This window comes from Mchenga conophoros, linkage group LG15, assembly GCF_057382185.1.
Source record: "Mchenga conophoros isolate Kocher_MC1m ecotype Shallow Benthic linkage group LG15, M_conophoros_male_GT1.1, whole genome shotgun sequence".
Classification (NCBI taxonomy): Eukaryota; Metazoa; Chordata; class Actinopteri; order Cichliformes; family Cichlidae; genus Mchenga; species Mchenga conophoros.
Window position 1 is genome coordinate 30,537,929 of NC_140540.1, and position 14,931 is coordinate 30,552,859.

The 14,931-nt window shown below is 39.6% G+C and overlaps 1 protein-coding gene and 1 long non-coding RNA gene across 3 annotated transcripts in view; one reads left to right on the forward strand and one right to left on the reverse strand.

Moving 5' to 3' along the window:
* Positions 1-14,931, reverse strand: part of cdk19 (cyclin dependent kinase 19) — a 73,234-nt gene that overhangs the window by 36,793 nt on the left and 21,510 nt on the right. The gene's annotated exons all lie outside the window — the stretch shown is intronic.
* LOC146558631 (uncharacterized) lies at positions 5,175-7,627 on the forward strand. 2 transcript variants are annotated; one of them, XR_014888610.1, is made up of 5 exons: positions 5,175-5,255; positions 5,963-6,028; positions 6,379-6,534; positions 6,986-7,078; positions 7,376-7,627. It is a non-coding gene; the product is annotated as an uncharacterized LOC146558631 (long non-coding RNA). The 2 variants fall into 2 exon arrangements; XR_014888611.1 differs by lacking the exon at positions 5,175-5,255 and adding an exon at positions 5,262-5,411.

A 14,931-nucleotide genomic window follows, 5' to 3' on the forward strand; every position in this document is an offset into this window, starting at 1 on the left:
TCCAGAGGTCCTCTGGGAAAAAAACTTTAAATTGCAGAAAATCTTGTGACCAGGCCATTTAGGCCACACGTGCTGGGATGGTGGGCTCGCCCTAAATCGTCACCACATTGAACAGCTTTCTGCTGCAAAAACCTGCTGATTTTAAACTCACTGAGTATCTGAATAAAAGCTGAACTACAAACTTTTGCCCACATTTCACTACATAAATTGATCATTATGTGTAAAGTAAATGGGAAAAAGAGGGATAAGATAAGATAAGATAAGATAACCTTTATTAGTCCCACACGTGGGAAATTTGTTTTGTCACAGCAGGAAGTGGACAGTGCAAAAGTTATGAGGCAAAAATTAGAATACAATAAGAATAAATACAGTACACAACTGTACAGAATAGAATAAAATAAAATACTATATACAGTAGAATAAAATAAAATAAATATACAATAAGATAAAAATAGAATACAAATACAAATACTATATACAACTGAGTAAAAATACAACGATGACAGAAAGGATTATTGCACTTAGTATTATTGCATATGTATGGATGTGTGTGCTTGATCAGTTAAAGTCTTTATTATGGAGTCTGACAGCAGTGGGGAGGAAAGACCTGCGAAATCTCTCCGTCCCACACCGTGGGTGCCGCAGTCTCCCACTGAAGGAGCTGCTCAGTGCTGTCACAGTCTGCTGCATGGGGTGGGAGATGTTGTCCATCAGGGATGACAGCTTAGCCGCCGTTCTCCTGTCACTCACCACCTCCACTGGGTCCAGAGGGCATCCTAGAACAGAGCTGGCCCTTCGGATCACCCTGTTCAGTCTCTTCCTGTCCCCAGCAGAGATGCTGCCGCCCCAGCAGACCACGCCATAAAAGATAGCAGAAGCCACAACAGAGTCATAGAATTTCTTCAGGAGTGGGCCCTCCACTCCAAACGACCTGAGTCTCCGCAGCAGGTACAGCCTGCTCTGCCCTTTCCTGTAGAGGGCGTCTGAGTTATGAGTCCAGTCCAGTCTATTGTTCAGATGAACACCAAGGTACCTGTAGCTGTCCACAGCCTCAATGTCCATACCTTGGATGTTCAGTGGTTGCAGTGGAGAATGCTTGTGCCTGCGGAAGTCTACCACCAGTTCCTTGGTTTTACTGGCGTTGATCTGGAGGTAGTTCAGCTGGCACCAGTCCACAAAGTCTTGGGTCAGACCTCTGTACTCCTTGTCGTCCCCATCAGTGATGAGGCCGACTATTGCAGAGTCATCAGAGAACTTCTGCAGGAAGCACTGGGTGGAATTGTGGGAGAAGTCTGCAGTGTAGATGGTGAAGAGGAACGGAGCCAGAACCGTTCCCTGTGGGGCCCCCGTACTGCAGACGACCCTGTCCGACACACAGCCCTGAGTCCTCACATACTGTGGTCGGTCGGTGAGGTAGTCCAGGATCCAGGTAGTGAGGTGATGGTCCACTCCAGAGTTCACCAGCTTGTCCTTTAGAACCGAGGGAAGAATGGTGTTGAAGGCACTGGAGAAATCAAAGAACATGATTCTCACAGTGCTTCCAGCGGTCTCCAGGTGAGCGAGGGAACGATGTAGGAGGTGAATCAGAATCAGAATCAGAATCAGAATGGGTTTATTGCCAGATGTTGAGGTTTACAACATTAGGAAATTGCTGCGGTGCTTCAGTGCAGACAATAAGAATTAAAGTGCTATGTAGAAAGAAAGATATGTGCATGAGATATACATGAGATATATACATGAAAATAAGAATTATGAGTGCTACGTAGAATGACGGCATCATCCGCTCCAATGCCAGGCTGGTAGGCAAACTGAAGTGGGTCCAGTGATGAGCTTATTAGGCGCCGAAGCTGAGCCAGGACCAACCGCTCCAGGGTCTTCATCAGGTGGGATGTCAGAGCCACCGGCCTGTAGCTGTTGAGGTCCTTGGGGCGTGAAGTCTTTGGCACTGGTACAACACAGGAGGTTTTCCAGAGCTGTGGGACTCTTCCCAACCTCAGGCTCAGGTTGAAGAGGTGCTCCATCACCCCACACAGTTGGTCCGCGCAGGACCTGACGACCCTCGAGCTGATGCCATCTGGACCCGCTGCCTTCTTGCCATTAATCCTCCTCAGTTCCCTCCTAACCTGGGTGGTTGAGAGAGACAGGCTGGAGCCTTGTGTTGAGTGTGTATTGGATGCTGTTGTTGGGGGTGGGGGGGAGTGAGCAGGGTGAATAGAGGAGGTGTGAAGTGTCTGAGGTGGAACAGCAGCAGTGGGGGTGGGTGAGTCTGCAGCCGATGTTGCAGACTGCCTCATGGCTGAGTCAAATCTGTTGAAGAAATGATTCAGTTCATTTGCCCACCTCACATCCCTCCCAGGCAGAGAGTTCTGCTGTTTGTGGCCCGAGATGGTTCTGAGGCCTCTCCAGACTTCACCAACGTTGTTTTGTTGAAGCTGGTTCTCCATCTTCTGCCTGTAGCTCTCCTTCCCATTCCTTATCAGTCCCCTCAGCTCTCTCTGCACCCTTTTCAACTCCTCTTTGTCTCTGGATTTGAAGGCCCTCCTCTTCTGCTTGAGGACGGTTTTAATTTCTGGGGTAATCCAAGGTTTGTTGTTGGAGAAACACCGTACAGTCCTGGTAGGTACAGTGTTATCCACACAGAATACACAGAACCAAAGATCTGACTGTTTGGCCTTCAAAGTGAAATAGGTCAAAGAAAAAAAAGCAAAACCCACTCAGTGGTTTCTAAATATGTGAAGCTAAACCAGATTTAGTCCACTTCGAACAAGCTCACCCGAGAACCAACTGGGTGCACGTCATTGAGCATCACATGACATTTTGAATTTCCATCTATTCTGCATCTGACGTCTAAGACAGGACATCTACCATTGTCAGCAGTGGGTTAGAATGAAACCATTGCTTTGTTTCTAGTGCAGCTGTTATTCAGTATCTGGGATCACATTTCTGTAAACCACTCATAGCTCTGTTCCAAGAAATCAACTTTTAGTTTCACATTTTACCTAAAAATGTGGTTGCATGATGGTGGCATGAGTGGTACTGCTGCCTCACAGTAAGAAGGTTTCTGGTTTGAATGTGGAACTGGTACTGTGCAGCTACACAGCACCAAGAAGTGCTTGTTACGGGTGACTGGTGACTGGTATTTGTACTTGGTAGGGAGCTGGAATGTTTGAATTCCTACTGCTAAACATTATTATGACTAATACTGACTGACACATTCTTTCGAAAGACTAAACTAGAATTAATCTGATAGATTTCACCTGACCTCGATGGTCTGTTTTGGCTACATCTCAGACTTCACATTAGCGTCTCAAAGTGCATAACACTGACAGAAGGTTTGGCGAGCAACAAAAGGCCACAAGAAAAGCAGTTGTGCCCTGGATCTTGCTGCTTGTGAGGACTGAATAACAACTTTTCTTGTGTGGCTGGCAGGCAATAGATCCACTTCAGGCTGCTTCGTGCCTGCCACTGGTTAGAGACAAACACTGCAACTCTGTCTACGGGGGGTGATGGGCCGGGCCTTCTCCCTCCACAAAGAACAAAAGTGGCGGCTACAGGCTGAGCCAGACGGCAGCAGAGCAGCAGCCATTTGGTGTTCTTACAGTATAAATACTACTGACTAGAGAGTAGGATGCAGCTGCACCTATAACTAATGATGCATCACATCAGAAGAATATTTCCTTACCACAACAACAGCTGTCCCTGTGCATGTATGCTCTGTGCTTTACCAGGTTTTATTTCTTTAGATGAATCTTAATCATGAAAGAAAAGCCACCCCTTTCGAGGACAGCAGGACACCAGCACTCATTTTGCCCCTAGCAACCATCAGCTACCAACACCCTGTACAAATACAACTAAAGTATGTTCCTGTTTGCACAGCGATTGCCAGGACTGGCCGACGTGGGCCAGAAAACACACAAGCCCGTCTCATCGATAAGGCAGTCAGAGATTATAAAAGCCCATAATATTATATTTCTACCCTTCAGCCACTTTATTACTGTGGAATGTTCTTGGAGTAGATCATTATTACTGCGTGAATGATTGCACACTTATCTAAACATGAAGGAAGGCTAACGAAAACAAAATAACATCCTTCAGTTATATTATCTGGCGTCTGTGTGCCCACAAGTGCTGCTATGCCAGAAGGGAATGTTTATGAGGGCAGGACATTTAGCTAAACAAAAGCCATTGTGACCCAACAGGGGAAACAGCTCGTTTTATGGAAATAATAAAATCCAGGAACAATGTTTCAATTCATGAAGGTCAAACATAATGAAGGGAACAGATGTGAAACAGCAGGTGGGTGAAAATAAATAAGCCATGACAGATTTTGGCGCACTTTGATAAAAATTGGAACAAAAAAAAGAAATTATTTCATATTTTAACAGAACCATACTTGGCCGTTACTTATTCAGTTTTTGCTATGTTTTGCTCATCCACCAACAACTGCTCACTGGCTACTTACTTTGTAAGTATTTGGTAATAGACTACAAAGAAACTCAGTCATAACATCATAATATAAAAAGACTGTCAGAGCTGTTTACACCTCCCCATTTCTCCAGTTCCTAAGATAATGACTATGAGAACAGATTATAATTAAAAGACAATCTGGCTAAGTGAACACAAATCATCTTATTTGCTGAGATGCTATTATCTGTCAACAAGAGAAAACATAACACATTTGACTCAACAAATAAAATTTAATATCAGAAGTGTATCCTGTGCTGGATTCATTTGGGGGTTCCTAAAGTTTATGCACAGCTTCCTGACCATACTTAAAGTGCCAACAGACTCGGCCAACCAATGATGCTGTACCACACTGCCCAGATCTATCATGTTTTTGGCTTTCTTTGTCACCTGTGACAAGAAGGCTTTCCACAGAGAGCCCTTAGTAATGTCACACACTCAAAAAAAATGAATGAGGTGGATTGTTCAGTGTATATTAATTATTTATTTTCATTTTACTTAAAATATATGTTTTTGTTAAGTTAACATATGTTTTTCTAATCAAGTCTACGTAATTGTGTCTATTATTCAACGTACATAATACTAATGTGTTACTTGATCGCATAACATTTAAGTTAAGTCAATTAGGATCGATATACCTTGTATATCCACAAGGTGACAGTAATGCAAAAACAGTTGTAATGAAACCGCACAGAACAAGAAGGTTTCACGGCTTGTGCCTGCTCATGCGCAAGACTTCAAATTTAACTGAAAAAGGCTGTTTTGGCGCCAAGCTGCTGTTTCTTTGAGAGGTAAGACCACTTTTTTCTTTGACTATGTTGTGTAGTATCTATATGTCCAGCATGGTTATATTTTGCGTTTGTCTTACAAGACATGTTATATCGTTTGCGTGCGCTTGTTTTACATTAGTTTTACTGGGTCCTGGACATGCTTATTTTGTGGACTGTGTAAGAAACATTTTTATTGTTTTTTGTTTTATTAAGGGATTAGCTACAGGGGTTCATGGGGTTATTCTTTCAAGGGGTTATTTTTCCATTTGCTTTCTTGGGATTCCTTTTCTGTAATCCGAGAGTCGGAAATATCGAATAGGATAGCAAGGATAGCAAGGATAGCATAAAGTGACATTTAAAATCCAAAAAGTCAAGGGCGAAAGCCACTGTGACACCATTGTTCTGCTCTATCAGTAATCTGTATTATGTAAAAATGGTCTGTAAATACAGCATGTTTCCTAGCGGAGTTATACATATCAATGTAGTTATAAATTACAGTTTGTGAAAGTACACACTTAATTTTTTTAATAAAATTATTCAAGACATATGAGTGGACAGACAATGGAGGTCGACAGACCTGGTGATAATTGCTTCTATAGAAAGTTAGCACATGGCAGTGTCAATCTCTTGCTTTTCTTCTGAGTAGTATTTTATTTAGTTGTAATTCAAACAATAATTTGCTTCTTGAAATTAAGGAATTAATTATTTTTTTTCTTTATAAATCTCAGATCCTGCCTTTACCTGCTCCCTCCTATACTGATGTGGTGTATGTGGTATTGCTGAGCTTGTATGTGGTATGTGAACTGTTATACTTTTAAAAACAAAACTGTTTTATAAGTTAAGTTTTCTTTTGTGACCCATCCCATGCCCCTGTTATTTCTTCTCCACATCTGAACCATGGTAAAGGTTGCAGTTCAAGGGCCTGAGGCATGAAATTCTTTTCAGATCAGCTGTGATCAATATTTTTTGGAACTTGATAAATAACAATAAAAGCTGTAATGGCTCCATTAGCATTTTGTGTAAATGTTTGTGTTAAAATTATAGCTTTAATGAGGTCTTACTACATTAGTTTTAGTTTGTATATGTGTACATATAGTATGTATATTTACAGTACAGTATGTTGTGTTTGTTGACATATTTTCAGGTGGAAGCAGAATATGTGAGGATTACTACTGCTGCACATGTTCCAAGGCTTTTTACACAACTTGACCAATACACTGACCAGCTCATAAAAGTCTTCAAGAAAAAAGGAGGCGTTGCAGGGAAGAAAATTAGACAAACTTTGGCCCCAGCCACACAGGTGCGTTATTCTGTTGGTAGCAAAATATTATGGCTAATAAGATCATTTTCAAATTTAAACAGCTAGTGTATGGTAGCTGCACAGTGCACTTACATTTATATTAAGCAAGACAAAGTTTGGTACTCAAAACGTTGGAAAATTTAAATTACCTAAACATATGTAAAATCTGATCCCTTGATTTAGGTTAAACCAGAAGTGAATGTTTTTATGTTATGTTTTGAATGCAAAAAAGATGATGTATTAGTTTGTCTTTACCTCCATTATGGACATATCTAATGTGGTGGAAACCCTGCCCAACAGGTTAACTATTCATGTCCATGTGATGATTAGTTGGTCTTGTGTACATGTCTATCTGTGCAGTGGATATGTCATTCATTTTGCGTATAATGTGAGTTTCTGTCATCCTAAAGTATATCTGTTTCTCTTCCTGTATCTCTGCCACTCTCTACAGAAGGAAACCATTGAAAAGGGGAGGGAGTGTGTCCTCAGGGCACTACCTTTTTACCTGAATGAAGACCCAAGCATCCTCTTCAAAGAATAATTGGTTGGTAATTTTAGTTTAGTTTTTTATCTGTATTAAACCAAATTTTGAATAACTAATGTTGTTGCATGTTGTAATGTTGTTGTTGTTGTAATTTGCATGGAACCTGTTTAAATGTTTTGGGAAATCTTCTTGTATACCCAAACTATTTATATTTATCGTTGAATCTGTAGTCTAAAATAGTGGCGCACTGGGGTGCATGTTCCTAATATTGTGTTTACGTCATTAAAGGGTAGCTTTGGCCCTTTTTCTTTCTTTTTTTAAAACTGGATGCCATTTTTCTATGTTTTTGTGTCTAAGCTACAGCTGTTCAGAGGGAGCTGGAACAAATTACCCTTGCTATCTTTACCATCGAAAGAGCTGATGCCAGCACTCCTCCAGCCGATGTGGGTGTAAGCGCCAGACGTCTGCTTTATATTTTTATTTACGATTGAGTTCATGTTTGTTTTATAATTCATAGATTCATTACATAAGTCATCTTTTCAGGATTAATAAATGTGAAAATATATGTGTTTACATAAAGTAATTTTAAGTCACTGTTTTGGGATTGGAACCTAAAAGCATGAAAGTTCCAAAAAATAGCAGTTATCCAGAACTAGCTGTGCACACGGTCAGAAAACCGTGAGACTCCTAACCTCTCACTTTAATTATGTAAGTGCAATAGTAGCATGAAACCCTGTGTGAGAGGGAAGGGGAGGAGCATGGACAGAGAGGTTAGGAGTCTCACGGTTTTCTGACCGTGTGCACAGCTAGTTCTGGATAACTGCTATTTTTTGGAACTTTCATGCTTTTTAGGAAGGAGTTCATTGTTACATCTTCTGTTTGTAATAAATAAACAGTCTTCAAATCATAATGCAACTGGAAGCATTTCTTTTGGAAACCAGGAACACGCGTCAGCCATAGACTCTTCTTTTTTGAACTTGGTTTATTGGAAATTACCCTACAGTGGGTATAACCATCTAGTGTGTCCTGCATGACCTGGAAGACCTGGCCTCTGCATGTGCACTCTTAATGGGTGGGATATATGCACTGAATCTCAGTTAACCTCAAGACTGAAAGCTAAGAGACAATCAAAAGTATTGAGATTTAAAGGATTTAATTGAGAGATGATACTGCACCAGAAATGTTGAAGGGTGGTGTGTATATTAGCGTTCAAGGCATATTGTTATGAGGTGGAAATATGTTCATATTCAGTTTGTGTTACATTGTGTGCATTGTAAAGGTAATTGCAATACATACTAAAATTAAGGGTAAGTTAGGAGGTTGATCTGATATCCTCGTGTTGGTGTTGTTCCCAGATCATCATACTAAATGTTGTTCCAGGATCAACATTGCAAGTGACCAATCAGAATGTTGTGACGTCATACTTTTGCGACTTCGGGAAAAACCGGCGTAAAACAAAAAACTGTACTTAAGCTGTCCGCCTCTGTCCGCCGATCAACTGACCCTAACCCTAACCGTAACCCTTTAATAAACAGTAAGCAGAATTGATATTGTCCTTGCAACATTGGAATTTCATAAATGCACGAATGGCTTGGAATAGAATAACGTCACAACAATGTGATTGGTCACTTGCAATGTTGAACCTGGAACAACATTTTCATGATGGTCTGGGAACAACACCAACACGAGGATATCAGATCATCCAAGTTGGGAATGCAGGATGAATGTATATTTTGTGGACTTTTAAAGACGAACAATTGTTTCCATGTTAAAATGTTTCCATCTGAAGTTTTTTGCCCAAACACTGGTAAAATAAATGTTGACAGTGGCGAGTGTTAAATGGTTACTGCTGTGCTGTTGCAAAAAAACTGAACGCTGACAAGCTGTTTTATTGTTAGACCATAATGTTGGCATGTTTTGTTAAAGTTTTATTTGGGATGGTGATGTAATTTTCTTTGATTGCTAATATCAGTGGACTATTTATTATTATTATTATTATTATTATTATTATTATTATTATTATTATTGTTGTTGTTGTTACTTTTTTTTTTTTTTTTTTAAATTGTGGCTGTTGAGGTGGACACTTCACTTTGCATTGTTAAAGGAAAGCACTTCATTGGCATTGTGTTACTGGACTGACCCTAAGCAATCATTGCAAATAGCAACTTTGCTATCCATTTTAGACACTAAAAGAAAAAAACACTCACAGACCTTACTAGCATCACATGTGCATAACTCAAGTGTCATCTTATCAATGTGTTATGTGATCTTCAATGCGGTTTTTTTTCTTCTATTTCTGGTAGATACAGACATTTAATTTAAAGTCTTGATGTTGCATCTGTCTACATACTGTTAATTACTAACCCTAATGAGCTGTTGTGTTTTATTTTGGACTGGGTTTACACAAATGCTCACTGAATGTGTTGGCAATAAAATAAATTTAAAAAAATAAGTTGGATGTACTTAATTCATTTGTGTGGAACCTGTTGACAAAATAGATTTATGTAAAACTAATTAATAAAGCACAAGGTGGCTGAAAATATAATATTTGAATTAATCTAACTTAAATTTAACATTTTACTGCCACAAATAAGAAATGTGTTGAAGTAACTAATCTAAACTATCTAACCTGAAAATATATCATCTATGTTCATACAACATAACTTGATTTAGTTAGTCTTAAATATGTCTTGTTAATCTTAAGTAGTTTTTTTAAATTAGATGAACTAAAGATTTTTGCTTTAAACTAACATAATTCAATTTCGTGGAACCTGTTGACAAAATAATTTTAATTAAAGTCAACGTTTCATTTTTTTGAGTGCAGAGAGGTGACATACCATACCATAATCAGAACTTCATTTACCCAGTAGATTTAACACCCTTTGTTTTTGTTTTTTTAACTTGGCCTTTTCAGCTTTATTTGATAGGGACAGTAGAGACTGACAGGAAACCAGGGGGAAGACATGCAGCAAAAGGCCGCGAGTCGATTCAAACCCAGGCCAGCCGACCATAAACCAATGCGGCATATGGTCACCTGGTCATCCCACTGAGCTAAACCAGTGCCCTGTAATACCCATTGTTAATAGAATAGGCTAGTTCGGCGCCCAGCGTGAGCTAATGATTCTATAGCCTTCACATGTGATCCTTTAAGGTGAAAAACTTGAGTACCTACACTGTAAAATGTAATATTGTGTTTAATTAAAAATATTAAATAGGCTGAACTCAGTTTTTATCAATTTGTTATTAGAACTCGATTTAAATAAGTTACCAGTACTTTTGATGCAAAAAACGGTGATAAACTCAATTTATTTGAGTTGTCTTAACTTAGAAAAACTAAGTATGATGGAAGTTTTGCTTCTCAGTGCGGAAGGATGAAAGATGTGTTTTGAAAATGCCACGTCACTACCGTCCTCCTCCCTCGCGGATCAGTCCGCATGTTCATGGTGCCAGCGTTTGTTATGGAACATGTTGAGCAAACCTGGAAAAGCTCAGCTCAGGATATTATTGTTGTCATTGCTGTGGATCTTTAGCTGATACACTGACTTGGTGAGTAAATGTTTACTCTTATTCAAACTGATTTTGTGGCTTCTCTTAGTTTAGCATCAGGTTTATAATCTTGCTAGCTAGTTAGTGTTAGCCTAGCATTGCTGCTGCGGCTGGGCTCATGTTACTTAAAAATTAACACCACAGCCTTAAAAACCTTACATAAAACTATGTCTGTGAAATTTTCTGTTGATTGTTTGAAATAAAAAAGGGAGATAAGAGCCCAGACAAAATTCTTCGGGAGGTGCAGCCGTTAGGGGTGGGGTAGGGTGTGGGGGGTGTTTTCAATCCATAGCCATAACTAACTAATTAACTATATATATATGCAACGATATTCGTATCGATATTGAACCGTTCGATACAGTGCTTTCGGTTCGGTACGCATATGTATCGAACAATACAAAATTTGTAATTTATTTTATCAACTTTCCTTCTGACGATGCTGTCTGTGTTGAGCGCTCAGTGAATCTGCGTTCGACTACTCCGCCTAGGGTCGACAGTGCAGCCTAGGCGGAGTAGTCGAACGCAGATCCACTGAGCGCTCAACACAGACAGCATCGTCAGAAGGAAGAGCGCAGGGCAAGCTAGCGAGACAGAAGTTAAGCTCTCCTTGCAACATGGACCTTCCCCACCCTCATTCAGATCTGGTGTTTGGAATTATTTTGGTTTTCATGTGACGTATGACCCTGAAGGTAAGCGAGTCATGGACTAAAGTAAAACAGTATGTTGGATGTGCCATGCAATGCTCAATTACATGGGTGGGAACTAGTGTGTTAGCGCAGTTAGCTCGTTAACGTGTTGGCCGTCTAGCCCCATGCACGGGGCGATCGGCGGTAGCTCGTTAACGGAGATTTGCCGTGTTGTGGCGTTAAGGTCATTTCAACGAGATTAACCTGAAAGCACTAGTGGGAACACAACGAATATGACTGCACATTTACACCGACATCATCCTAGTACAAAGACAAGTGGAAGCAGAAAAAAAACAAGCAAGCATGCTACTAACTTTAGCCGAGTCATTTAGACAGCTGTTAAGATAAGATAAGATAAGATAACCTTTATTAGTCCCACACGTGGGAAATTTGTTTTGTCACAGCAGGAAGTGGACAGTGCAAAAGTTATGAGGCAAAAATTAGAATACAATAAGAATAAATACAGTACACAGCTGTACAGAATAGAATAAAATAAAATACTATATACAGTAGAATAAAATAAAATAAATATACAATAAGATAAAAATAGAATACAAATACTATATACAACTGAGTAAAAATACAACGATGACAGAAAGGATTATTGCACATGATTCTCCTTATATGTTTAATATGCTGCTGAGAATATAGCCCAGAAGAAGCGTATAGTATAGCTTTTATTTTGGAAAGAGACATTTCTCTGTAATAAACTCTCTTTTCCAAAGATGAGTGATTCCTCAATCAGATACAGGGCTCGCAAAATCGCTAGCCCGAGGTCCTGGGGCTAGAGATGTTTCCAGTCGGGGTACCAAAATCTATCTCTGCCCTGCCCGTCGGGCTATTGTAGGAAGGAAAAATATATGTCAATGCTTTTGCATTCTTTCGGAAATGTAGCTGGGTAATTATGTCATTGGCATCGGTGAGCCACTGTCAATATGTGACATATTGAAATCGCGTTTGAATTTGCGCTTGTTTTTTTGCTTTCACTTTGCAATCGCGCGAACTGTGTATAGAGAGCGACAGCACTGATCTGTGAGTGATGATAATTTGCGCACCAATTCCTCTGACATCGTCTTATTAATTGTTAGCTTACTATGCAAACATGACAAGTGAAATCTCCCGCAGCTTAAACATGTGAGAGGTTGATCGCGCAGAGAATCGGTGAGCTTATGTGAGTGCGTGTGTAAAAGCAGCAGGATATATATTTGACTACGATGACCTGGATGACTGAGAACCTTCACAGACAGATATATATTTTAGTTCTGCTGAGCCAAATAAGACAGGTCAGGGTGAAGAAGTGACAGCCAAAGAAAAGCTTACCACAAAACGGAGAAGTTATGACAAATCAGACTATAAGGCAAAAAGAAAGTGCAGCTTTATGGTTTCATGGACAAAAGAATTTCTGTGGCTGCAATATGACGAGCTAAATAACCAGGGCTGCACATAAGTGGTCCGCAGGTGCGTATTCGCTGTCAAAATAAAAAACACGCACAAGGGTTAGGGTTAAATTTAAAAACTGTACTTTTGAGTTAAAATATATATTTATAATTTTAATAAATGACAAATTAAAAAGGCATGAACATTTTTGTATCGAAAAAATATCGAACCGTGACACCAAAGTATCGAACCGAACCGTGAATTTTGTGTATCGTTGCACCCCTAGTATTTATGAAGACGATTTGTAAGACTGGTAAACTTACCTTTGTTTGTATGATGGTCTTTCGTTCTACACGGAGCATTTCAAGGTCCTGTACCCATCCGTCGGTAAACTGTACCTGGGCTTGTTGCAGTGACCTGAAGTTACTAAACTTCATGAGTGTATGCACTCACTCCAAGAACCGTATAATTATAAATATGAGCGTGCTGAAAGTTGGGCAGCACGCTAACGTATTTTGTCCCTCTGTGTGCTCGTAAGGGTCTGACCCTTTCACTCCTTTGATTTTTTTCCTCGTATCTTTTCTTTGCCTTTTCATCGAGTCTGTCTTTGTACGGTCCGGCATTGTTCTCCTTCGTTTTGTACATACCTTTTTTGGGGGGCAAAGAAAAACCAAGAAGGTATTGGAACCGGAGAATGAACGTTTTGCGGTGCTGCAAATGCTTGCATTTGATGCGGTACTTGGATTGTTTTGCCACGAGTTCCCGGCATGCAATGCGCGAAAGTCATGTGGTCTGTCAATCTCTATCATACCATTCACGGTAATACCGGTGTAATTTTGGGCAACAATAGGAAAATGAAATATCGCGATAGAATATGGGTAAAACACGCATGCGCAGTGCCTATGTTTACATACGCACATGGCGGCGACGCAGAATGAGAAGAGCGAAAGCAGATCGTTGAATGAAACGGATGAACCAGAATTGGTTTGTAAAAATGCTGCAACTTCAGTGGTGTGGAGCTGGTTTAGCTTTCGTCCGTCAGATACACAACAAAGCACTATTTTTGGTAGAGCATGCTAGCGTGCCGTCGTTATTACCGTGTTGTTTGGAAAATACAGCACACTTAAAATCAATCCTTTGATTTTTCTGAAAATCGACAGTGCCCCTTATAATCCTGTGTGCCTTATGTATGAATTCTGGTTGTGTTTACTGACCTGGAAACGATTTTATGTGGTACACGGCGCTCGAAAATCTGTCAAATGTTTTAGTACGACTTTGCTAAGCCAACCCACATCCACTGCCACTGTACTTAAGGGAAGTTAAAGACTTTCTTCTGCACTTACATTTGGATCGCCTCGATCCATGATAGTCATTCAGGAAGTAATGCCTCGACTGGAAACAAGCCATCCTTAAAATAATACAACATTCCAGCTCATGTGTTGGAATGCAAAACAAATGTGTTGTTTAAATTAGAGACTGCATTTGTGACAGAACAATAAATATATTTTATTTTGATCATATAAGTAATGTAAGTACAAAACAAACTTGAGGTAGGCCTAAACTTATTTTCAGAATAATTACATCTGAGACTTTCATTGTAAGATTATAACAGTGATGGCAATATAATTGATGGTTGTTCAGCAGAACAGTGCCCAGTATGTTGGCTGTTATACTTTGTTGTGTTTGAAAATAAAAGTTGGGCTCATTTTAACATCATTACAAAAAGTGTTGTTAATTATTTTTAATCATATTCAGGTTACCACAAATTGTCATCTTAAGTAAGCTTTACTTAGTTTTTTTGAGGCAACGAGTTTCCTTAATTTTGAGTTCTGGGAACTACGGTAATTAGATTTTACAGTGTACCTAATGCCTAACATTGGCAAAACACTTTGTTTCAACAGTGTTTTTTAAGAAAAAAAAATGGAACAGGAACTTAAATTTTTTGCAGAGGTTTTTTGCACCCTTTACCTGTAGGGTTCTCACCGACTCTGCAATGGTTTCTATAATTTGACCTAAACGGCTGGATTGGTTAAAGCTTGCCTGCTTACAATCCACGTGTTCCTGATTCTCAGCAATGATTTAAGTAAATACATCTGCCCACCCCCCAAAAATTATGCCTCCAAAATATAAAAATAAGAACCTGCCACTATTTGTTAGGCAAATACAACCTAAAACATCAGATACAGTTTAGATTCAGTTTCATATATTTTTTGACGCAAGACAAAACTTTTGTATTACACTCCATATTCTGTAGTTAGCGAGTAGTTTATTACGTTCACCTAACTGACATCACAAAATGAAATG